We start from the raw sequence: 27,843 nt of genomic DNA, 5'->3' as shown, positions 1-27,843 counted from the left end.
ATGACTACTGGCACCAGAGTCAATGTACCCTTCATGCTTATCAAAACTGCCACTCAAAAATACTGCACTGAACGCATTTACTTGTTTCCCCTTTGTTTGCGGACATTGGTTTTTATAGTGTCCGGTTTGTTTACATTTATAGCATTTAATCACTTTAACAGGTTGGTGTGTGGTCGGTTCAACAGTTTTGTCACTTTTTGCAGATTTCAATGACGCCATTTTTGACTTTGTATCAGTGTTGCTATATTTTTTATTCTGCCAACCTTTCGACAAAAAAGCTTTGTTCTTTCCATGATGTTGGCTGTCATTTTCCGAACTCATGTCTAACAACTTTGACTTGATACTATCTGTACTGATAACGATACCGGAGTGCTCTATGGCCATTATCATAGGAGCGAATCTTTCAGTCAGCCCCGCCAATAACAATGATCCGATGCACTCATCAGTCATCTGGAAACCGGTACCTTTCAATTTTTGTGCGGTATCCACCATTTGCGTAACGTAGGTACCCATCGATTCGCAATCTTCCAATCGAATTGAAATTAACTGACGAAGTAGACTGATGCGACGCGTAAAGCCTGAGTCATCGTAGAGAGACTTTAAGCGATTCCAAACACCTCGAACTGTTTGCTCGTTTTTTATGTGAACATAGATGGAGGAGTCTATTGTCATAATGAGTTTTGCCTTCGCCTTCTTTTCATCGATAGAACTTCCATCGGTCGGTTCTTCTTTTAGAATATCCACTCCGTCTAACATCATAAAGTTTTCAGCAGCAAACGCCCACTCGTCATAGTTTTCTCTGCCTTTTAGCTTCGGCACGTTGACAATGTAGCTACCGGCCATTTTGCACGCGCGCGAGGTATTCAACGGTCACTTGGAAATACACGATTGAGAAAAGCGATTTCCACCGTTATTTCACTTATCACGTATAACGGCCAGTCTATCACGTATATCAGTCCACGAAAAATAAATAACCCGAAATATATCTTGACTTTAACGCAAGTTATTGGTCCTGGGCCCATAACCTAATAAAACTACAGAGTGCTCGGCACAGACTAAAAATATATTCATCAGTTTAAATTCACATAACGTTAATTCTACGTTCCATTCTTCCAAGTACTAATCTAGTTGCACTTAAGTAAACAATTATAATAGATGTCACTATAAATATGTAATAGGACAAGTAATATTATTTTGATACAAATTTAACAATATCTCACAACTAGGCGTCACTATCACCTAAATCGAGCGATAGTGACTCATGCCACTCTATTGAGCAACGATATCTCAACACAGTTATCACGTAAAGTTTTCATTTAAATTGGTTGAATAGTGGTCCATGGGTACATAAGTTACTCTACATACATCGCGTTTAATAGGAACACCATTAGTAGAGGAACTCTTAAAAGTTATCAAGATATCCACCAACAAACCTTTACTCGCCAACGGCACGTCAGTATCAACAGCATCAAAGTCGATCCCCTCGCCAGAGCGAATCTCACACGACTGGACATCGCAAGCATTCACAATAACTAAATTATCAGCAGACATTAAGAAAGCTTCGCCTCCTATCCAATATTACACTTCAAGACAGCCCAACTGGCGTCTGGTGGTGTAAACGATTACCAAGGGAGATTAATGCTCTATAGTCAATACCTAAAATACCTTTACTTGTCACAGTCACAGTTGTCACAGTCAGTATCGTCGATTTCAAACACTGTCGGGCATTCTCCTCAAACTGTCGTGATCGTATTTGTACATATGTGCGATTTTAGATTAAGGCTTTCAAAACATACCAGTCTCCTTTTAAGACTTCTGCGACTTTCAACGGACCTTTGTATTTGGGGTCAAGTTTGGTCTGATTACGTTCTTCGTTTTGCAAAAGAACGTAATCTCGAACAGAGAAAGGCTTCAAACTAGCTTTAGTCCTATTGAAACAAACCTTGTCGAACTCTGCAGTTGTTCTGAATGGCGTCTGCCCTCACCTGATAAATGTCAACCTCAGGTTCAGCATCACCAGCCAACATAATGTCTAATGGTCTCGCAACCTTACCAATTAAGAGCTCCATTGGGCTGGCTCTTGTCTCTCGGTTCTGAGTGCAGTTAAGCGCAAGCTGCACATCAGGTAGAGCATCCTGTCATGAACGGTTACCTGTTTCAGCAGCCGTAAGTAGATTTTAATTGTACTCATCGTGCGCTCGACCTGACCGTTAGCTCTCGAGCTACCAGTCGCAATCAAGTGGAGCTTTATATTTACTGACTCACAGCAATCTTTGAAGTCTCGACACTAGCAAAACATCGTCCCTGGTCTGCGATAGCCCTCGTTAGTGCGCCGAATAGCGAAATACTGTCTTTCAGACGTATCTGCTTCGGATCCGTACCAGCATGAGACATAAGCTTACCTCTACGATGAATAATAACAAAGTCGAAGCTCTGAAAAAGGCTCACCGTCTGTGGACACGTGGTGTCAGATCCAGCTTCTTGCGTGTCATCTGTAGGGAACTGCGGTTACCACCAATAACTTGCGACTATGAAAATAATGTCTGAAGTGCTTGACTGCGTTGGCAACCGCTAGGGTCTTCAACTCGTAGTAGTGGTTTCTAGACTCCACAGCTGTTATACGCTTGCTAAAGTAAGCGATAGCTTGTAACTTACCTTCTGACTTTTGCATTAGAACGACACCATACCCAATGGCATTTGCATCTGTGTGTAGCTCTGCTTCCAAGTCCGGATCGTATATCATTAGTACCGGTTCACTCGTCAGCACTGAAATAATCTGCTTTCTGACGTCTTCGTGTTCACGCTTTCAATTTAACTTACCGTTACTCGTCGACAGAGCATAGAGTGCACAGAAGTTTGACCTATTCTTATCAAAGCTACATTGTTATCAAATCTTTTACCACAAAGCTTGGAAGCTAATGACTCCTTTACTTAAGAACATTCTATATCAGAACGAACGAACTGTAACTGTACGAATTGAAAGCTGCTCACCGTTATAGCGTAGGATTCCAGTAGGTGTATCAATAATGCACAGGTCAACCAGTTTCTCCTTGGCTGCACTGGCACCAATGCTTCCGTTGCTTCTTCTCTCTTGACTGCGTAGTTGCGGGCAATTAGATGCGTAGTGGCTTGCCCTTGACAGCGGAAGCAGGTGACAGCTGGCTTTGCTCAGGGTGTTGACATCTTCTTGCTGTGGTTTCCTTAGTATAAACAGCTCCTTAAAGTCACTACACGTCATTTCAGAAAAAGACATCGTCGACAGCCAAGTGGAGGTTTGTGCCTTTAAATTTCGGCTCAAAGCAACCATCAGCTTTGCACCATGATCATGTTCATCGTTGATACACAGGGTCGCGGTAGAAAACCATGATCGTGCAACCACATCGGATTTATCGGGATCAAAATGGGGTAGTCGTAGCTCAGCCGATAAAGATGTCTGATGTCTTCATAGCACGCACAAGCATTCCGATTTTGTAGCTCCAGTAGCTGCTGCCATTTTTCATCACTACTGTCATGTTTCAGAGCACGTGGTGCGGTAACGTTCGAAGCACGTGGTTCGTTGATGTCCATAGCACGTTCGTTGATGTCCATAGCACACGGTTCGTGAATGTCCATAGCACGTGGTACGTGTCCAACTAGCACACAAGCTGCTTATACAGTCGTTATACAGCCTGATAGTTACATAAGAGTCGTTCAAATGCTGTACAATTTTCTATAAGTTGTATGCTAGCTATTTAAAAAACCCTTTAACAGCTAGGCGGGACAGTAGCCGTTTAGTAGGAAACTAATGACTTATAGTGATATATGAGCATGTAATTGTATCGCTAGACAGCCTAGGGAAGTATAATTGAGTTAATGGAATCTTCTATAACACCGTTAAATGTATAAGGGGACTTTAGAAGATAAAGGAGTTTAAACGGAGTTATGCGTTGCGTTTATAGCGCTCAAGAGCGTAACTAAGCTTTTTGAAATGCCTTAGGTTTTATAACAGATTTTTTAGGGCTAGTGTATTACTCATCTATAAAAGAGTTGCGTAGGTCTTTAATAGCGCCTTGAGCGTTATATCAGATACTAGCTGACCCGCGCAACTTCGCTTGCGTGACGCAAGCGAAGTTGCGCGGGTATAAGAGACAATGGGTAAAATTTTTTCACGTTTTTGTAATATTTTTTACTGGTACTCTGCTCCTATTGGTCGTAGCGTGATGATATATAACCTATAGCCTTGCTCGATAAATGGACTATCTAACACTGAAATAATTTTTAAAATCGGACCAGTAGTTCCTGAGATTAGCGCGTTCAAACAAACAAACAAACAATCAAACAAACAAACTCTTCAGCTTTATAATATTAGTGTAGAAGTGTAGATTTATATGGCTTCTGTACCGCAAATAAATGTATAAGGTATGAATATCATTCGAAACATTTTTACAGCCATGGGGATTACAGAATTATGTTAAAGCACCTAAAGCGCTTGAATAGCATGAACTAACGCTTTTATAACTATACATCTATAACCGAGTAATATACCTTTATACTAAAGCTTAAAATTATTATCATAATAATATTTACATAGGTGCAGTGGTGGTTCAGTCTGTCAACTGTTTTCAAAGAACATACTGTAAATTGACTTTCAAACTATTTTAATATTCAACGACTGACCCCTAAAAGTACGAGTAAAATGCTGGTGTGCGACCAAAACAATTATATTGAAGCACTCCTATGCCACAACTGCAAAACCTTGAAGTCTACAACAGCAAACACTAGAGCCTTTGTACAGCTTAAGGCGCTAGAGCAGATGTAACCAACTCTGAGAGCTGCTTGATCGAGACGCCATTACAGCATTTGGTGAACATATTTTTTGAGGTTATTACGATCTTTTGAAGATCATATAAATCTATAGCCAGGTAACGTTAACATAATTAAAATAATTTTTTGTTACCTATAACCCTAATTAAACTATCTGTAACCCTCAAAGTCTTATTTATGTTCAAAATACAATTTCCAAATCCACATATCTACATAATTTTTGCATTTAAAACTGAATATTTTGAGGGCGCATGAAAATATTGACGATAATATACATATATATTGACAGCAAACTGGAACTCGCACTTTCATATCACGTACACGAAGAAATAAAAGCGATAGACTACTTGTTATTTTAATAATCCAATCCGTAAAAATAAATGTCTCCTCATTTGTCACTGATGATTCATTTAAAAAAAATATATTTAGTTTACACCATAATAAACCGACCATATTGCTAATTTAAAGCGTTAGCATTTAATATCGTTACACAGGAGCGCTAAAATAAGATGAAGGTGGTATAATCGCGCTACGAGAGCTTTTTCGAAGTCTCGTGGCGCTAACCACCTCTGTACAGCCACTGTTATAAGTCCTATTTACGACCACTGTAGATCCATTGTAGATCCAATGTCGAGCTATAAGCTGGACAGTATGGGCCTATTTGACGCTACAAGAGATCTGTAGCCGCTTATAGAAACACTATACTTCTTACTAAAGGAGCCAAAGCCGTTATAAAAATCCTTTAACCGGCCATTGTGCAGCTTGTTATAGCGCTTGTGTGCTAGTTGTGTGGTCTTCACATCCCATAGTACGTGGTGCATTAAAGTTCGAACGAAGCACGTGGTGCATGGTCTTCTCATCCCAGTTCTGATGTCGGGGCACGGTGTGTGTAGTGGGGTTTGTATCCTGACATTTCACTTCTGATATCGAAGGCATATGGGGTACCTCGCTATCAGATTGGTCAGTCATGGCGAATAGTCCAAAATAATACGCATTAGACTTAGTTCACTAGTGTATTTGTCCATTACAATGATCACATTACAAAAAAGGAACTAGGATTTAACCGATCTAGCCGGATGCAGACAGAAACGCGGTGAGTTCGGTACAACGTGGCAACGACCGTTTTCCCTTGAGTTCGAATGATGAATAATCTAACCACACTAACGTTCCAACCATCATACCTCTGAATGACAGCTGTCGATTGTCACATGCCAGCCGTCATCTGCCTGTGTTGCCGACATTCTACCGACCACACCCAAATGTAAACACTTGACGTTTCCGTTACATTAAATTATTTCTTAACAATCAAATCGAGCTAATTTTATTAGATTGTTCGAAGATATAGCGCCTCGATGCTGGCGCTCCGACATGAAGAATATTTACGTTATACATGATTTCTATGTAGCTTTAACCATTAAAGCTGCATACGCGACGAAAGCTTAAAAATCAGGTAACTACGTTTTCCCAACATTTCCTTTCACTGCTCTGCTTCTATTGATTGTAGCGTAATGAAAAGTATACTATAACCTGCTCAGGATTATGAAGAATAACTGTACCAAGTTTCGTTAAAATCCGTCAAGTAGTTTTTGTTTCTATAAAGAACATACAGACAGACAGACAGACAAAAAATTTACTGATTGCATTTTTGGCATCAGTATCGATCACTCATCACCCCCTGATAGTTATTCTAATATATTATTTAATGTACAGAATTGACCTCTCTACATATTTATATAAGTATAGAAGGAGAAAATTGATTTTTCATGAATAACTCCTAATTCTCAAGATATCTCAAAAAACGGTTTTCGGTATTAAATTGTGCTATTTTTTAGGCAAATTATCCGATATACCACTTGCTTCGATTTTCTTAGATTTTGGAGATAGTTGATTTTTATTCCCTTTTCCACTACATCCATGAGGTAGAGAAGCTAAGAACGTTTTTTTTTATTAGTGGGGTCCCCTAGAGGCCTAATCCACCCATATTCACACACTCCCTCTCACACACACACATAGATATATTATATACAGACACTCTCAAATACTTCCATACACACAAAATGACCCATGTACCCTGGACGTATCCGTAGACTTTATGCGCTACACACAATTCATTTCAATTTCGTTTTTCACTCCAAAATCGTTGGCTTATTCTCCTTTTCAAACTTAAGGAATATAGGATGACTCTAATTTTTATTAGTACCAAACTACCCTTAAAAAGTACTTGAATCATCTGTCAAAGCACTGTCTTCCGTTCCGTTGTAATTTTGCTAGTATGTTGATTTGAGGCACCATCCACCATCATTTGCTTATCATTGTCAACTACCTACATTCTGTGCTATTAATATTTATTGCCTTGAATAACCTTTTGGCGGCTATGTCTAATAGAGGCTGCAATTTTATTCTAGCAGCTGTATCTGTTAAGGTGATGTCATCCTTTGGCAGGTAACATTCTTGATTTGCATCTTGCAGCTTGTAGTAGGAAGGAAACATTTTCTCTTTGATGCTTTTTCTTAAAGTTATGTTGCCTTCTCTGTTAATTTGGCTTTAGTTTTGACACAAAAATCTATTCCATAGTTGCATCTGGAGTGAATTTAGGATGTTAATTTTTACCCAAAAGACTATTTTTAGATTAACGTTTTTAAACTCTCGCGACTAGTACACATAATATTATAATGGAACGGGTCTTATACGCGATTGAAAATTTAAAGGTTAGGATACCTTATTTGCTGCCCGACGTTTCGATCGCATAACAACGACCGTGGTCACGAGCTGACTGATGTGGCTGCTAAGCGTCGTCTCCTTGCGGCCCGAGTTTCGACGCTTACCCTCACTTGGTTTTCACTAAGTGTACATTGTTCGGAATTGTCGGTACTTCGATACACAACACTAACGACGTCTTTACACTGGCGCGTTACGTCATGCCGGCGACGGCTGCACTTGCTGATGACAGGATTCCACGTAGATGATAAACGGTATCCATCTTCACGGTTGAAATTAGTATGTTTTTTGATTTCAACCGTATCTCGTACTATCCTGGAGTAATAGTGACGATCTGTGGAGAGGACCCGAGGTTGATATACTTCGATCCAGTGATTGGTTCCTGCTTCCAACAATTGCTCAGCTATCGCGGATTTGTTGACTTGACGGTTCTTGACAGCTGCGATATGTTTCTTGACCCTTTCAGGTATTGTTCTTTTGGTCTGTCCGATGTATGAACTACCACAGCTACAATCCATCTTGTAAACGCCAGGTGTCTGAAGAGGAATTACATCCTTTGGCGTGCGCAAAATGTTTAGCTACTTTGGAGAACGGACTATATGCAGTCTTTATGGAGTATTTCTTCAGTACTGTTCCAACTTTATCCCTTACTCCTTTTATGTAGGGCATAAAAGCTGGTACTCTGCTAACACCAGTCTGACATTCTTGCCTCTTCAGACGTCGCGCGTCGTTCGGTTCTCCTGTATCCGTTTCGCTTAAGTACCTCCTGAACGTGTGAGAGTTCACCGTCTAGGTGTTCAGGGTCACAAAGGTTGTATGCTCTAGTTGTCAGCGAAGCCACCACGGATTGCAGGTGTCGCGGATGATGATGCGAATTCGCGTGAAGATACCTAATAATAAATAATAATAAAAACTTTATTCATGAAATTAGATTGTAGCTTACATGGTATAGTTACAAGATATTATGTGTATGATACAATAACAATTGATTAAAAATCGACAATATAATGTAGTCTACAATAAAGATGGTGGTGTACTGTTTTCCTAGAGAGGCTACTATGTATAGGTGCTTGCTTGTGTACGCGCGTGCGTGTGCGTGTGCGTGTGCGTGTGCGTGTGCGTGTGCGTGTGCGTGTACGTGCGCGTGCGCGTGTGCGTGTGCGTGCGCGTGCGCGTGTGAGTGCGCGTGCGCGTGTGCGTGTGCGTGTGCGTGTGCGTGCGCGTGCGCGTGCGCGTGCGCGTGCGCGTGCGCGTGCGCGTGCGCGTGCGCGTGTGCGTGTGCGTGTGCGTGTGCGTGTGCGTGTGCGTGTGCGTGTGCGTGTGCGTGTGCGTGTGCGTGTGCGTGTGCGTGTGCGTGTGCGTGTGCGTGTGCGTGTGCGTGCGCGTGCGCGTGCGCGTGCGCGTGCGCGTGTGCGTGTGCGTGTGCGTGTGCGTGTGCGTGTGCGTGTGCGTGTGCGTGTGCGTGCGCGTGCGCGTGCGCGTGCGCGTGCGCGTGCGCGTGCGCGTGCGCGTGCGCGTGCGCGTGCGCGTGCGCGTGTGCGTGTGCGTGTGCGTGTGCGTGTGCGTGTGCGTGTGCGTGTGCGTGTGCGTGTGCGTGTGCGTGTGCGTGTGCGTGTGCGTGTGCGTGTGCGTGTGCGTGTGCGTGTGCGTGTGCGTGTGCGTATATGGGTGACATAGCATTTATCTTGTTGTAAATATATAGAAGGACCCAGATACATGGCAAATTTTTTGATAAAGGAGGTGTGTGCATGTGGCAGTTTACAGATTTTATCTTTTCGACGTTTGGTGATTCTTTTATACGGAGTACGGCGATGTTGTAGCATAGTTAATTGCAATATATCTGGGGGCACGGAAGTGCCCCCGCAAGTCGAGCAAAAAAAAGCTCTTAAGTTATTACGTATGTTATTATCATGCCAATTTAAAAAAAAATACGTTTAAAACAAAATAGATCGACTTGGTCATCGCAAGAAAACACAAATTCGCCATTAACATTTCGGAAGCATTAGCTTCTCGTCGTGCTGTGTAGTGTGATACAAACTAATAATCAAATCATGCGATGGCCAGGTCGGTCTATTTGTTTTAAACGTATTTTTTTTTTAAATTGGCATGATAATAACATACGTAATAACTTAAAACAGAAGGTCTTTTAAGTAGAGACTAAATAGATTAATCGACTTGGTATTATATCGATCTCACAACTTTTTACGGCGAGACTTGGGAATTTTACAGAATGTTTTTGATGGCATACATTTGTCTGACACTGAGCACATTCCATGATTTATAGAGTTCGTTGGTTGGGAATAAGATGGGTCGAAAGGTGGCAACCTTCAGTATAGCTCTATGGGCTATCTCTAAGATCTTTAAAATGGTTTTGGCAGCGCCTCCCCAACTGGATACACAGTAGGTCATAATTGACTGGCATAGTGCGTAATATACATTTCTAACGAGAAATGGACTGGCTATTTGCCGTAGAGTTTTAAAGATGTATATCAGCTTTCGAATGCGACCTGAAAGAAGATTGATATGCCGTCTGAAATTGAGATATTTATCCAGAACTATACCAAGATATTTTGTCTCGTTTACAGGAGTTAGGATAGGGCACGAACATGACCCCCCCGACGGGTCTCCACCTTGCTGTGGTGGGGGGGGCTTAGTAGCCGCAACCTTGAGTCCGCGGATTCGGTTGCGGTGAACCAAGAGGGACCCAGTGGAGAGGCCGCTTCCCCGTCTGGGTGGTACTGCTGTAGCCCGGGGGACCAAAGCGGCCGGCCGGCTGGGCCTAGGCGACGTAAGCCTGGCCGGTTTAGGAGAGGCTAGTCGCGGAGGAAGGGATGTAGCTCATCCCTATCCTCCGCGACTGGGCGGGGCCGTACCGCGAGATGCGGCAACGGTGGGGCTGCCGTGGGGAGCCGGGGGTCGGGCGGTCGGACCCGGCTCTTAACCCATGGCGGCAGGTGGTGGGACCGGAGGGCCCGGGAGCGTTGGGATCTCGCTCTCGGGCTCGTTGGTCGGAGGGAAGGTTGCGGCGGCCTACACACCTTTCCGCCGCCGGCGGCCGGGACATGCTGCGCATCTGCGCGTGGCCTGTCCCGGCTTCCGAAGGCCCCCTGGCTGGCGAACTCGGGGGAGTTTTCCGGCCATTGCACAAGGGGGCATAGTGGGGGGACGGCACCCGTGTGTTGGGGTGTCGTCCCACACTGTGGAGGAGTCCACGTGTGGACGGCCGCGTCGGGGTCGCGGATGTGTGCTTAAAAGCGTTCCCGTGGCCTCGGCACTTTGCGGCGAGGAGGAGGCAACACCTTGGTGGTTTAGTGGGTAGGCCTAGCCCTTCTGGTTCGGAGAGCCCCACATACCCCAGCGCTCCCCCGGGCGCTGGGGATGCAATTTCATGCATTAACCAAGTAAAAAAAAAAAAAAAAAGGGCACGAACATGAAGCTTGCAACTGTGAGGTACAAGAATGGACTGACGTCGTTATTGGTATTCTAGGTTGACTTACTGTGTTAAACGAAAAACATATAAAATATGTTTTAGTAGTATTCAGAGTCAGAGTGTGAGTATATAGCCACTGGCGACAAAAGTTATGGCAGTGTCGTCTGCAAAGGATATAATTTTTGCATTAGGGATGTTGAGGTTGCAGAGGTCGTTAATGAACACTAGGAATAATGTAGGGCCGAGTATACTTCCTAGTGGCACACCGTATTGGATTGAAAGTTCATCACTGCTATGTTTGTCAATAACGAGGGTTTGAGAGCGGTTCGTGAGGTAACTCTTGAATAACTCGAGTGGTTTGTTCCTTATACCAACATTTTCCAGCTTCTGTAGAAGGATAGGAATTCGCACAGTATCAAAGGCCTTCGCTAGGTCCAAGAATACCGTTAATACCTTTTTATGCGTGTTTAAGTTATCCACTATATAATTGAGTAATTCATGGACCGCATCGCCGGTTGATTTGTCTTTAATAAATAAATAAATTTAACCCATTACTGTCCCACTGCTGGGCAAGGGTCTCCTCCCGTAATGAGGGAGGGTTTAGGCCTTGAGTCCACCACGCTGGCCAAGTGCGGGTTGGGGACTTTGCATGCCCTCAATAAATGTATTAAACAAATTTTAGGCATGCAAGGTTTCCTCACGATGTTTTCCTTCACTGTTGGAGCATGTGATAATTATTTCTAATATACACATAACTTCGAAAAGTCATTGGTGTGTTGCCTCGGGTTTGAACCTGCGACCACTTGCGTGGGAGGTGTCAACTTATACCACTCGGCTATCACTGTCTTTACGGAAACCAAATTGTTGTGGGGAAAGTAGGTTGAAGTGTTCAAGGTACTTGATTAATCGCTTGTTAATTAGGCGTTCAAGAACTTTTGACAAGGCACTTAGGACCGCTATAGGGCGATAGTTGCTCGGAAGACTTCTATCTCCACTTTTGTAAATGGGGTGGATGATGGCTTTTTTGAAGGGAGTGGGAAAGGAACCAGTTTCAAAACAGAGGTTGAAAATGTGGCATAGGACCGGTGCAATAATCTCAGCATAGCGCCTAAGAAACATTGTAGAGATGCCATCGCAACCAGTAGCAGTATTTACCCTGAGAGAGTTTATAATTGAATAGACTTCATCAGGATCTGTTTGGTCTAGAACAAAAGAGCTATTACATTTTGTTGTATAAAATGATATCGTGCCTGGTGTAATGGTTTGGCGTGTGTTTGTGATGTTCCCTGCCAGCATTTACAAAGTACTGATTCACTTCATTACAAGACTGGTGAGCTGATGAAGAGATCGATAATAGTTGACTATATGAGTGTCTTTGTTTGGTAATATTTGTTACTTTACGTATGGTGTCCCGGACCTTTTGGGTTGTGACTAGCCTTATTAAGTTCATTGGTGTCAAAAAGTCTTTTTGATTTCTTTAAGAGCTTGGTACAATAATTTCTGTAACGTCTATAGGTAATATTGAGTGTGAGGTTGTCTGGTGATTGTTTGCATTTTTATGCAATGAATCACGGTTTCGTATACATCGCAGAAGTCCAGGTGTAATCCAGGGCTTGATAGTTCTTTTATTTGCAGGTACTTTGATGATAGAAGTACATCTCTCAATGGTGCTTTTAGTTAACTTTATGAAGCTTTCAACTGCACTATCCGGATTTAATATAGAGTGGAAAGGGAAAAGTATATGCATAGTATAGACTATACTATGCATATACTTGTCGAGTGCGTCATAGTCTATTCTGTTAAATGTTTTGTAGTGCTTTGCTCGGGTTTCATTGATAGTGATACAGAGTAAAGTTGGACAATGGTCAGTTACCGTAGAATCGTAAATAAGTGTAATATTTTTATGTCCGTAAGGATTGAGGAGCCACATCAGATTTTTAAAATCTGATTTTACCATTATTTAGCAGCAAGGAAGCTGATTTTGCAGCACGAATTCTAGATTTAGCAGCAAGATATATAACTAGATATATTAATGCAAAAGTGGCTCCTCAATCTAAACGTTTAAATTGAGGAGGCACCTATAACTCGGTAAGTAATAGATGAATATTTTTGAAAATTTTGTATCATTTAGCAGCAATTTTGCATATTACCGTCTACAAATTTCGCTTCTGTGGCGCTAAAATGTAAGAAAATACAATACTTTTAGTATGGCTCCTCTATCTAAATTTAACAGGTGAATTTCTACTGGATATGAGCGATCAATTATTATATTCGACATAATGATCATTTAGTAGGTGTTGTGTTTGTTTTTGCAGTATAGCAATAAAATAGTAAAACAGAGTAAATTTTGTAGATGAACGCATTTTCTTTGGCTCCTCAATCCTGACGTTCTAATTATATATGTTTGACTGTACCCACCTGAGATGACAACGGAATCTAAAGCCAGAGATACTAGCATTTAGCAGAAATGTCTGCTAAATATATCTGCACAGTTCAGCAATGTATTTAATTTAGATTCTGAAAAAAACAATACTTAACTATTTTCTTGTAAATTCAGCGTGTAGGGTGACCATATACTCGTAAATGAAACCAAGATAAGTAATTTGTTAAATTTATATTTTCATAACTGGTTATATCTATTGTACCTACGATTTAATTATTTAGCAATCAATGTGGCTATAAGTTATAGAATGAATGAATATTGGTTGATCAGTGCTTATACGAATTTTAGAATCGTAATCATCGTAACAGAATATCTCTTCTTTCGGTGTAAGATAGTGACATTTATAGTGGCCTGCGCCAGTTTCGTTAATTGGTGGAATAAATTCTACAGCACCTATTAATTTATATGATTTTTGCGAAAACATTATAAATTCTGGTATTTCTCTTACTCGGAACTTTTCACAACCATTCAGTTCATATGAAATTGTGTTTGATAGAGTATATTTACACACAGTTTGCTTGTTACAGAACGTACAGTCGGTTTTTTGATCAGCGATTAAAGTTGCATCTTCTAAACTTTGGAGGCCAAAAACAGAAATTATGTTCAAATTCAAAGGCAAAAATGCGATCTTCCTGGATACTGGGATAAAATGGCACGAATCATTTGTAAATTTTTTTGTAAAAATGGCACTAAAACAATACTTCAAGGCTACGTGTTCAAAAATGTAAGACACGTTACAAGCAAATTCACAGTGGCTACTATTTACTGTAGTATCAAAATACAACAGTCCAATTTCGGTTCTCATTTTGTGTATATCACTGTCAGTAGAAGCAGAATCTGATAGAAGTTTAATATATTGTGGGATTAAATCTTCCGGATATGTGTTCAATGTTTCTTGAAAACGTCTACTTTGAATAAAAGCTATGCTCAACAAATAAATGACCGAATCAAAGCTACATGTGTTTCTCAAATCTACTTTAATTGAATTTTTACCGATGGATACAGCATCGCATAGGTTGCCATTTTTTACAAATTTAATTTTTATTTTGGTTAATGAATCAGTTTCGGCTTCACCCCTCCAATTCTCAATAAAAGAAGGTTGATCTGAAAAAATTGATTCGGCATCAAATGACCGATTAATCTTCCTAACTCTCACAGACTTTATTATTTTTCTTTTTTTCACTTGCGTTTGAGATGTTTTTGCTTGTTTTTCAGATGTTTCCACCTGGCTTTGAGATTTTTTGAATGAATACTTCCTTTTTCGAGAGCGTTTAGGTTCTTTATTCTGTAAGTCACTAATAAGATCACTTTTCGCAAGTGCGATTTCCCCGTCTAAATATTGGCAATGTATTTTTATAAATTCATCAATTCGGAACTTTTGTAACTTTGTTTTAAAGAGCAAGTTTTTCAAAGTTTTAAAGTAGCTCTCAATACCAGATGATGATGGAGCAGTAGTATCAGCTTTAAAAAAAGAGCACAATAAATTTGACCATAATGGAAGTCTTCCAAGAATCCTCCTGAAATCTGACATAAATGTTGGCAAAAAATATACATTTTTATTATTTTTATGAACTTCCATTGATTGTTTCTGAAATGGGGCTATTTTATCATCCAGCCAAGTAAAAAAATCAATATTTGCGGTGTGATGTTCTTCAGTTCCGAAATCTTCGTCGTCGTTCTGCTTGTCGTCTTCCATAGAGCGGAATTCTGCCGCATGATCTAGCTCAATATTTTTCATTCGTAAGGCAAGTCGGTTTAAGGCAACTTGACAATTAGAACTTTCAGGATTTGATTCATCATCGTAGTGACTAAGACAAATCTGAATCATATCACCAATGATTTCTTTCGCAGTTTCAAAATTTTCACACTCTTTTAAGAATAAAATGCAGCGAATATAAAAATATTTTATGCCTGGTTCTACATTATTAAAACATTTTAAATTATGTAAAGTTTTTACAAAATGACTTGTGTCAAGTCTGATAAAAGTCGAGGGCTTTTGTTCTTCAAGAATTGAAGTCTGACCTTCTAAAATTGAAAACATGTTTTTTATGTATTCTTTTGTACTGCTAAATTCTGTAAAAGCTTCAGTATTAGCTGCGATAAGGGCAGAAGAATCGTCCGAAATAATCTCATGAGGTGATCTATCAACTGATTTTTTCCATTGATTTAGCCAGTGTAATATAGAATTCTTGTCGTGTGCATCGGTAACCATCTGTAATACTGGTACGGATTTTAACTTTAGATTTGCTGTTATCAAACCTGCATATAAAAATAATCTTTTGGTCAGCTTTGTGCCATCAGGGAGCCGCATTGTTTCGAAGAATGAGCCCGTAGCATCTATTGTAACAGTTACCCTTCCAAATTTCCGTAGGTACAGATTGTAATAATCAATTTGGTTCTCATTCCAATAATAAACAAAGAAACTTTCAGTGTACACCCTACACTGAAAGAACGTATTACATTTTTATGTGTACTTTTGGCCATAACCACTAGACCTATGATTGGATTAGGATCAGGCCACTGTTTTCTCCTGGCCTCAGATTTTATTTGTCGCAAACAGGAAAGAGAAGGCAACGCTGGTGTATTTACAACCTCTTTTTCATCGTTCTTAATACCTAGGATCTCTGAAGCCATTTCATTATGAACTACTATTGCAGGCTTGTATCTTAATATTTTTGATAGTTGTTGTCTTTTGTAGGGCGTTAACTTGAATTTCTTTGTTGGATTGTGTTTGACAGTTCGGTCTATATTCGTTATTTTACAGTAGATTGTGTTAATTTTATCAGTAGTTTCATAACTTTCTATTTTAGCATGTGCAGTACATTGCGAACAATTACCTTTAACAAAGATTTTATTTTTTACCACTTTTTCGCGCTTTAATGTCCAAGTACAAGGTAGTTTAGTATGTTTATAAATGTTTACTTTTAATAGATTACTCCATTTAAACTTGGGCATGGTTCTGTATTTCTTAAAGGTGGTAGTGCCTGTTCGTTTTTGATATGCGTATATAGGCTGAATTTTTTTCCAGTCATGCATGTCCATTTGATATGTAAATGTTACTGTATCGTTTTGTGTACTATTCTCGAAATCAAAATCTTTGCTTTTAAATGACGTATCTGTGTCACTACTGTTACAACTTGTATTTTGTATAGTGTGTATTTCGCCAGTTGTTTCTTGCTCAAGAAGTGATACATCGTTTTCAAAAAATATATGACGTTTACGTTTTAATGATGTATACAAGGCTATCGGGGTCATTTTAAAATCTAGTTCTTTGGAAATGGTTAAGAAAATAGGGTCAGTACTTTTAATGTTAGGATTTTGTAGTATCTCAGCATATTTAGAAAATACTTTTTGTTGATCCACCAGATCTACTATCGATTGGCGGCCTTTCGGCATAATGGTTCTGAAACAACAATAATAATAAATATCCTCAGTCACTTATCTAGTCGAAGCGACCAATCATCAATCTAATAATTGATTGATTTTAATGTAAATTTACTTGAGCAATCTTCGACTAGTACAAGACTTAAGTCATTATTTAAATCATTTAATTTAGTTTTTTTATTTAACGAGCCCACTAGAATCACTGCACATTCTGCTACATGCTTGGACAATATATTCTGCAACTGCGAATGCTTAGGTAGGGAAATCTTAAGTGAATTAACATCGGACCATTGTGGACAAAAGGCTATATTTCCTGTTAGGGTAGATAATAGGTTAAAGAAAATTACTTGTAGGCCTATTACTAGGGATCGTTTAGTATTATTTAATAGTGAGATAGCTAGTGCTATGACGAAGTTAGACGACACCGAAGTACACCCGGATAACCTTTACACATCGTTATTCACCATTATTGAATCCAAGTTCAAAACTATCTTCAAAGAGAAAACCATACTAGATAACAATAGGAAACTCAAATTTTGCGATTGGGCGACAGCAGGCATTTATAAAAGTAGAGCTAGGTTGTATGAGCTTTATTCCATGAAACAGTTCAATTTTAATCCTAAATTTCTTCAATACGTTAGGAACTATTCAAAAATTTTTAAGAGAACTTGTGTTGCTGCTAAATCCTTACACTTAAGCAACAAAATTAAAAGCTCAGACAATATGATCAAAACCACATGGAATATCATTAACAACGAAACAGGTCGTGCTATCCAGCGCGAAAATAATTTTGAACTGAAAGTAAATGACACGATTATTACCAACAACTTAGAGGTTGCTCAGACGTTCAATACTTTCTTCGCTGATATTCCCACAGCTACAACTAGCTCCTTGAATTCCTGTCCTGCCAAGGACGAAGAATGTTTACTTCGAAATAGTGTAGAAGAGTGTGGTAGTGTTTTTTTCTTCAAACATATCAACTCTAATGATGTAGTTAAGGCTTTTAGGTCGCTCAACTCCAAAAAAACACCTGACCTCTGGGGCATCTCTGTTAAATTAGTAGAAAGTATTATCTTGGAAATAGCCCCCCATTTGGCTTTAATATTTAATAGGTGCGTAGATGCTGCTGTGTTTCCGGACTTGATGAAACACAGTAAAGTAGTACCACTCTTTAAGAAGGGATCTAAGAGTGAGCCCAGCAATTTCAGGCCCATTTCCATCTTGCCTGCGGTTAGCAAAATCTTCGAAAAGGTCATCTTAGAGCAGCTGGAAAGTCACTTTAACTCGAATCAGCTATTTCATGGTAAACAGTATGGTTTCACAAAGGGTAGGTCAACAATCGATGCAGGTATTTCGCTCGTCAAGCATATCTATGATGCTTGGGAGACATCTCAGGACGCCATTGGGGTGTTCTGCGATCTCTCCAAAGCATTTGACTGTGTCCAACATAATACGCTCCTTAGGAAACTCCACCACTATGGAATTAGGGATACAGCGCTCGATTTACTTGCGTCATATTTGGGTAATAGGATTCAACGAGTAGATATCAATAGTGTAAGGTCTTCAGGTTCAGCTGTTTCTCTCGGCGTGCCTCAGGGTTCGATACTTGGTCCGTTTCTTTTTCTCGTATATATAAACGATCTCCCCTTTCAGGTGCAGGACTTATGTGATATTATATTATTTGCAGATGACACTTCACTCATTTTTAGAGTAGATCGTTCGAAGTCTTGTTTTATTGATATCAATAGTATTCTTGAACAGGTCCACAACTGGTTCACTTGTAATAATCTGTTATTAAATTCTAACAAAACTAAGTGCATTAGGTTCACTATGCCCAACGCAAGGAATTTAGGTACTAACATAGTCGTAAATGGGCAAACTATCGATTTGGTAGATTCGGCAACTTTTTTAGGTATCAGTCTGGATAGCAAGCTCCAATGGGGCACTCAAATAGCGCATCTCTCGGGGAGACTCAGCTCCGCCGCGTACGCAATCAGAAAAGTAAGACAGTTTGCTGGTGTGGATGCGGCAAGACTGGTTTACTTTAGTTATTTTCACAGCGTCATGTCTTACGGTATATTACTGTGGGGTAAGGCTGCTGATATAGATGTTATTTTTGTCCTTCAAAAAAGAGCTATCCGTGCAATTTATAGTTTAGGAGCGCGAGACTCCTTGAGAGAGCTTTTTGGGCAGATAGGGATACTGACGGTGTCATCACAGTATGTGCTTGCAAACTTGTTGTATACAAAACAAAATTTAGGGACTTTCGCAACAAATAGCGATAGACACAATTACAACACTAGAAACAGACACAAATTAATAGGTCCCCATCATCGTTTACACAAGGTGCACAATTCGTTTGTAGGTCTCGGCATTCGTTTCTTCAAAAAGCTTCCCAAGCACATCATTGATTTATCCCTGCCTAAATTCAAAGTTGCTGTTAAGGAACATCTCGTTAGGAAAGCTTATTACAGAATTGATGAGTATCTAAACGACAATAGCTCTTAGGATTAGTCGCTCGCTTGATTAGGATTCTTTGAAATTAGGGAACTTTGCTATAAATTGTATAAACTCAGTAGCAGTAGGTCTAAATATTGTAAAATATGGGCAATTAATGATGCAAATAGGTGATGTTACGTACAATTTGATGTTATTCATAAAACTGACACTTTTTTCTTTTATAATGTTCACAACCAGTGTGCTCACTTGCTGCCCATATTCTTATTATCACATGCTAGTAGGTGCTCCCAACATACGGTATGATCAGAGACTAATAAATAACCTAGCTATATTCATTTAACTTCATTGACGTTTAGTCTATATCGCTGATTGTTTGGCAGCTCCTCGCATGATCAATTATTGTATCAACCACATTGTAAAACTTTTTGGCGATTGAAAAGAGTGGCCGTGAGTTTCTCGCTAGCTCTTCTCATAAGGCTCTACCCCCTTTCCGAGCTAGTGGTAGATTCAGTAATTGTAACGACTATCATAAGTGTCATATTTGACCTAAATTAATAAATGATTTGATTTTGATAATATTTCGTTGGATAAAATGACTTTTAGTAATTTTTATATAGCATGGTACGACACGAAAGTCGCCGGTTCCGACTGGTTGTTGAATTTTTTCATAACGTAATAATAACAAATATGTTAGAACATGAAAGTGCTTAAATTTTTTCTATTTCAATTTGTAAACTTCGAATCCGAACACTGCGTATTAAATAAATAAATATAAATAATAGCAATAGTCGGCACAAAATGTACTTACATTGAAAACAGGATATCGTACTGCACTTAAATTATCAATCACTGCACAATATTGCACATATTAATATCCCCACAATTCAACTATGATGACACAAACGTGATGATTAACTTTATATTTATAGGAAATCCAAGTTAAGTATTTATTTTCTACGTGAATATACAAACGAGAATACTTCACTGCTAATGAACACTTTGTTAAATAAATATTATTGTCGGTTGGTAAGAGAAATAATAATTTGTAGATACCCTCAAACTGTGGTCACCCTACACGCTGAATTTACAAGAAAATAGTTAAGTATTGTTTTTTCAGAAACTAAATTAAATACATTGCTGAACTGTGCAGATATATTTAGCAGACATTTCTGCTAAATGCTAGTATCTCTGGCTTTAGATTCCGTTGTCATCTCAGGTGGGTACAGTCAAACATATATAATTAGAACGTCAGGATTGAGGAGCCAAAGAAAATGCGTTCATCTACAAAATTTACTCTGTTTTACTATTTTATTGCTATACTGCAAAAACAAACACAACACCTACTAAATGATCATTATGTCGAATATAATAATTGATCGCTCATATCCAGTAGAAATTCACCTGTTAAATTTAGATAGAGGAGCCATACTAAAAGTATTGTATTTTCTTACATTTTAGCGCCACAGAAGCGAAATTTGTAGACGGTAATATGCAAAATTGCTGCTAAATGATACAAAATTTTCAAAAATATTCATCTATTATTTACCGAGTTATAGGTGGCTCCTCAATTTAAACGTTTAGATTGAGGAGCCACTTTTGCATTAATATATCTAGTTATATATCTTGCTGCTAAATCTAGAATTCGTGCTGCAAAATCAGCTTCCTTGCTGCTAAATAATGGTAAAATCAGATTTTAAAAATCTGATGTGGCTCCTCAATCCTTACGGACATATATTTTTTATCTTGGTACGTAGAATGATGTGATCCAAGCAATTATTACCTCTTGTTGGATGAGTATGTGCCAGTAGAAAACCATGGTAGGCTAGAGTGGTAAGGTATGACTCCACCCGTGCATCTGTGGACTCGTTTTTAATGTCAATATTGATATCACCTGTGATAATTACAGACTTATAATTGATTAGGGACGGAAGTATAGTATTCAGCGCATCTAGAAATGTCTTTATGTCGTCGGTTGATGGTGAGCGGTATATACAAACAGTCGCCGTGTCTTTATTTAACTTTACAATTAAACCCGATGCAGATTTGTTAAAATCCGGTTCTTCACACACAACTGACAAGTTAGAGTTCACGTAAACAACTACACCATCGCTTTGGTTTGAGTGCTTAGTGGTCATATACGCACTGTAGTTGTTTATTTGGGGGATGTTGGCATTGCTATTGCATTGCAACCAGCATTCTGTCAAGACTAAAATGTCACAGTCGACAACAATGCGGTGAAGTAAAGTTAATAGGTGCATGTAATTACAGTTAATTGACCGAATGTTTTGTGTGAGAATTTTTAAAAAAGAACTTGGCCGCTTAATATACTTTGCCGTTTGTTCTGCGCTACAGGTATATCTTTCAGTTACAGAAAAATTATCTATATTTTCAATAAGGTCATCAATGTTAGCCATTTTTAGTTAAAAAATAATATATTATTATTGGTTGACGGCTTAAAATAAGGTTATAGACGCTAATTAATTTAATATTTTGTAGGGGATACGCAAGGTGATAAAAAAATTGTTTTATTATAATTTGAAAGGGGCAAGTCGTAAAGTATCTTTGGTGATATTGTGATAATATGTAAGGGTAATGAATTTTATGTGTAGTTTGTTGTGTTGAAGTATATGTGATTATTTGTATTGTGTACTGTGTGTAAGAACTGGTTCAGTTTGTAAGATTCTTTCTTTTGGTTATTTGTGTGAGGTGTTTTGTATGGTATGGTAATGAAGTTATGATACAGTGAATGTTATTTAACAAGGTAAATTAAAACTAGGTTCATAAAACTAAACTTATGGTTAACTAGTCATGCGTAATCACGAGCAGACAATTGCTTAAGTTGCTACTCGGATTTAATTATGACAGACTGACTGTCCGAGCTCTTTTTCGACATAATACGCCCGTTTGATGTCCAGCTATATTTGTAGTTGTTATCCTTAGCAAATTGCCGAACTAAGTAGAAAAGCCGCTTTGAATATGCAGTAAGTTGTTCTGCTATGTATACTGGGGTGTTTGGTGATATGCCAAGGCAAGTTGAGTTCAATTTATTGCTTGCGTTTTGTTTATTGTAGCTTTTAACAGCTGCCATGAAGTTACTTTTGGTAAGCGTATTATTGAATTCCACCGTTAATGAAGAGTAAGTATTTTCTTTCCTTGAGGATTGGCGTACGACATCGCGAATGTCTGAGAGTCGTAGGTCGTAGTTCAGACATTTAGAGAGCTCCTTCAAAGAATCATACAGCATCTGCTTTGTTTCATTTTGTCTCTTTGGAACATTACGTAGCTCTAGGCTAGTTGTAATAATTGTGCGATCAAAAGATTCCAGCTTTTCTTCAAGTGTCGTTAACTTACGGGCAGTGGAGTTTCTTTCCGTTTCTAGGCTAGAAATTTTTGTTTCAAGACTTGTTAATTGATCGGTGATAAATGTCATTGATCTTTCTATTTCGGTGTTTGTTTCTTCGATCTTACTGTTTGATTGTTTTATCTCTATGATGTGGTTTTCTAACTTGTCCATGCGTGTATTTTGTTGACTGATTAGTTGGTGAAACATGTCCCTCATTTGATATTTAAATTCGGTCAGGTAGTCGTTGATATTCTCGCTTGTATTTGATGGACACCGTCGTTTTGTTCTCTGCGTAATGTTCACAGAGTTACTACTAGGGCTTATAGCTTCTGCAGCTAATAGTTTTTGTATGTCCGATTCGGATCTCGTCGGAACATTTTGGTTTGGCGGTGATCTTGTTGGTTTGGACATTGGAATTTGGAATGATTTTATAAAGTTGAAAAGGACTCGAAACAAATCACAAAAAGAGCAATAATCGATGCAGGTTTGAACCCTCAACCGTTGGATAGTTCCGCCCACACTTATGGCACTGAGTCACAAACACAGTAGTCTTCGCTGCAAATTGGGCAGGCGCTTGCCGTTTGTAGAGATATGCACTCAGCGGTCGTCGGCTGGTCTTTGGTTGTCAAGGTCAACCACTTATTGTCACTGTTCAAACGACCACTTGTTGCACATGCACTTAACGAACTTTGGTATTAGTTATTTAGTTTTATTGATGAATTTCACTGTTTTTAACGAGTGTTCACTGAGTAATCCCTTTAGTAATAATGTTGTTGTAATGATTATCGAAAACTGACTGCGTAAGACTATATAACAACGCGAAATATCTATACTAATACTAATACTAATACTAATACTAATACTAATACTAATACTAATACTAATACTAATACTAATACTAATACTAATACTAATACTAATACTAATACTAATACTAATACTAATACTAATACTAATACTAATACTAATACTAATACTAATACTAATACTAATACTAATACTAATACTAATACTAATACTAATACTAATACTAATACTAATACTAATACTAATACTAATACTAATACTAATACTAATACTAATACTAATACTAATACTAATACTAATACTAATACTAATACTAATACTAATACTAATACTAATACTAATACTAATACTAATACTAATACTAATACTAATACTAATACTAATACTAATACTAATACTAATACTAATACTAATACTAATACTAATACTAATACTAATACTAATACTAATACTAATATACTAATACTAATATACTAATACTAATTACTAATATATATAGGAAAATCTCAGGACCACCATTTACCATTGAGAGTTGGTAAATCTTAGGTTTTACCGGAAAATCTTAGGATTTACTACAGTTCGGGCTTTTACAGTAACATATATATCTATACTAATATTATAAAGCTGAAGAGTTTGTTTGTTTGTTTGAACGCGCTAATCTCAGGAACTACTGACCCGATTTGAAAAATTCAAATTCAGCGTTAGATAGCATATTTATCGAGGAAGGCTATAGGCTATAAATCATCACGCTACGACTAATAGGAGCAGATTACCAGTCAAAAATGTTACAAAAACGGGGAAAATTTTGACGCATTCTCTCTTATATATGTTGCAAGCGAAGTTGCGCGGGTCAGCTAGTGATTTATAACCGGAGAGCACAAGTAACACGTCCGTTCGCTAGCGCGCCGAGCGGGGGGGGACCTATGGGTGTGTGTCGGTTTTCGATAAACAGTGTGGCCAAAGGTACCATCTGTCCTCACCTTTACTTCGAATCGAGAAAGGCCAACGATCTGTCTGTCTCCATTTCATATGTGAAGTTGATGTTAGTATGAATGGAGTTCAGGGTGTTCAACAGCCGTTCTACATCCTGTTTATCTCCTCTCATGATACAATACACATCGTCGACATATCTTTTCCATAGCTTCACATCTGATGCCTGCATATCTATGGATTGCTCAAAAAGTTCCATCCAGATGTTGGCACACTTGAGTCGTCACTTTGTCGATATCATCAAGACCATGAGAGTGGAACCGGATGAGGTTATGGTGAGTTTTGATGTGGAGTCACTGTTCACCAACGTTCCCATACAGGACTGTCTTGATGTTGTCGAGATGAAGTTGAGGGAAAACGGTCTGTCTAGTGAGTACGTCGTTTTACTGAAGAACTGTTTAGAAGATAACTACTTTCTCTATCGTGGACAATACTGCCTCCAGATCGACGGAGTGGCCATGGGTAGCCCAGTGGCACCGGTTATGGCCAACATCTGCATGGAACATTTTAATGAGGATCTGGATTATTTTTTAAATGAGGGTCACCGCGCTGCTGAGTTTTGTTATAAACAAATGATGTCATAAGTGTGGTGTGAAATGTAAACCAATACTTATCACTACATTTTGTAAAACGATATTAAAACATGCAAGATTAAATCAAAAATTTATTTTCCATTAATATTTCATACAAAGTTTAGGGATCCATAACTCGAAAAATACTGAGTATATCAAAAAACTGTAATAACATAAAATATTTGTATTAGTACATAGAATTCAAATATACTCATTTTAGTCCTTAAGTCCCAACTTTACGATTTCAGCCCACTATGCGCCGGTGCGGTGTCGTTGGCCGCGGGCGAACAGCTGATAGCGAATTTATACGTTGTTTTATTCCATTGCTGTTTTTTTGTGAAAAACAGTAATATGAGGATATATTTATACATATTCATGTTGCATTGTGTAGTATTAACGAAATAATACCAAAAAATTAAAAAAAAACGCATAAAAAATCGGAAAAATGAAGGAAAAAGCGATGAAAATTTTCAACGCCATAAGCATAATTGACCTACGGCGCTGTAATATTTGAAAGTGAATATTTATTTATTTATTTCAAACTTTATTTACAGGGCTGTATAAAGGCGGACTTAATGCCAGGGGCATTTTCTGCCAGTCTACCTAATATTCGTTATGAAGGCGCCGGGTAGGGCACGCCTCGGGCCATCCCCACACCTCAGTCGTCTGTAAGCGCTTGCGCCAAACGGTTGAGTTTGTGTCGGTGAATGTTTTTATTTACTTAAATGGCTATATCCGATCTAGACTTTGACTTAGATATTTCTCAAGAAGACTTACAATATATTGAAGCACTAGAATCTAGTATTTTTAGTGAAATACGCAATTTAGCCGAGAATTAAAAAATTAGTAACGATTCTATCCTACCAACAAAAAAACGTTACCGTCGTGTGATTGCAAGTAGCACCGAAAGTGAATCGGAGTATGTTGATAATTATGTCAGCTAATTCAGTACAAAAATGAATGAATGAATGAATGAATGAATGAAAAACTCTTTATTGTACATGAAGGAAACACGAACAAACTTAAAATAAAAGTACAATTGGCGGCCTTATCGCACAGTGGCAATCTCTTCCAGGCAACCATGGGATGGAGAGATATAAAAGCAGTTGAATGAAGGAGGGCAGTACAATTGAGTGTAGATAGTGAATATATAAATATTGACATATACGTATATAAAAGAGTAATATAAACATACATATATATAAATGATACACAAATAATATATTTAAAATACATACTTAATAAATACATAAAATAAATAATTAATTTTGTAGCGAAAGGTAGTGTTCCTTAACTTGTTTTTTAAAAATGGGTAAGGATTGAGCACGTCGTATTGACACTGGTAGTGCATTCCACAATCGTACAGCTTCAACAGAAAACGATCTATCAACAAACTTTGTGGAATGCACTGGCATCTTCAATCTTAAATTTTCTGATGATCGCAGGAGTCTTGAATGCGTGTCATGCAAGAAATCGAAACGTTCTTTAAGGTATGGGGGCGCTAAGGGATTAAACAATATATTGTACAAAAGAGAGAGAATGTGAGCATTCCGGCGTGAACGTAGGGGTAACCACTTGAGCTTATGTCTGTATTCAGAAATATGATCATACTTGCGTAAACCAAATATGAATCTAATAAAGAAGTTTTGAAGTCGCTCAAGTTTATTCAATTGGTCCTCGGTGATATATAGACAAGATAGCTGACATCAGCATAATCAAGAACGGGAAAAAGAAGGGATTGTACTAACGCAACTTTAGTCGTGATGGGAAGAAAATTACGCAGTCTGCGCAAAGACCCCGCCGAAGCGAATATTTTGCGACTGACGTGTTGGATTTGAGGAACCCACGACATCTTCTTATCAATGAAGATACCCAAATTCTTGACTTTGTCACTGTATGGGATATCAATACCGTCACAAGACACGGGGGGTATCAGTGACCAGTCGATTCTCGAGATCATTCTCGAACTGCCAACAACAATTACCTGGGTCTTATCCGGGTTGACCTTTAACCCGTACGACTTGCTCCAGTCACAAATTCGCATCATGTCGGTGTTTATAGTTTGAACAGCTTCCGTCAACCTATCTAGGGGAGCGTGGGAGTAAATCTGTAGATCATCTGCGTAGAGGTGGTAGGAGGAAGTCAAGAAGTTAGAAATTGAGTTGATAAAAACTGCGAAGAGAAGAGGGGATAAATCGCCGCCCTGCGGAACGCCAGCATATGACGGGCACCATGCGGAGATCGTGTTATCGATGCTGATACGTTGCCGGCGCCCAAACAGGTAACTACGAAACCAGTCAACCGCTGTTGGAGATACGTTAAGAGAGCATAGTATCCCGAGAAGTACATCAAAGTCAACAGTGTTAAAAGCGTTGCTAAAGTCTAGCAATGCAAGCACTGTTAGATTACCACCTTCCATTGCTGACCTAATGTCTTCCGTAATATGAACCAGGGTTGTGGTGGTACTGTGACCGGGACGGAAACCAGACTGGAGTGGGTTAAGGAGTTGTTTTTCGGAAAGAAAGGAACTAAGCTGATCATGAACGAGGCGTTCAAGAACTTTAGACAGGAAAGGTAGGATAGAAATGGGCCGGTATTCAGAGAAGGATGAAGGGTTACATTTTTTAGGTAGAGGTGTGATTTGGGCGTCTTTCCAAGCTGATGGGAAGATGCCCCTGGAGATGGAGAAATTAAGGATATGACAGATGACAGGGAGTATCTCATCAAGGATAGGAAGGATCATATTACGGCTGACGCAATCGGTACCTATTGCATTCGAGGTAGTAGATAGGATGCTTTTCTTAACGTCACAAGCAACAAATTGATGAAAGTCAAATGGGAAGCAATCGGGAGTCGAACTTAGTGAAAGAGATTTTAGAGTATTATCTTTTAG

The sequence above is a fragment of the Anticarsia gemmatalis genome, chromosome W, assembly GCF_050436995.1.
Source record: "Anticarsia gemmatalis isolate Benzon Research Colony breed Stoneville strain chromosome W, ilAntGemm2 primary, whole genome shotgun sequence".
In the NCBI taxonomy this organism is placed as follows: domain Eukaryota; kingdom Metazoa; phylum Arthropoda; class Insecta; order Lepidoptera; family Erebidae; genus Anticarsia; species Anticarsia gemmatalis.
This window is presented reverse-complemented; position numbering follows the sequence as displayed.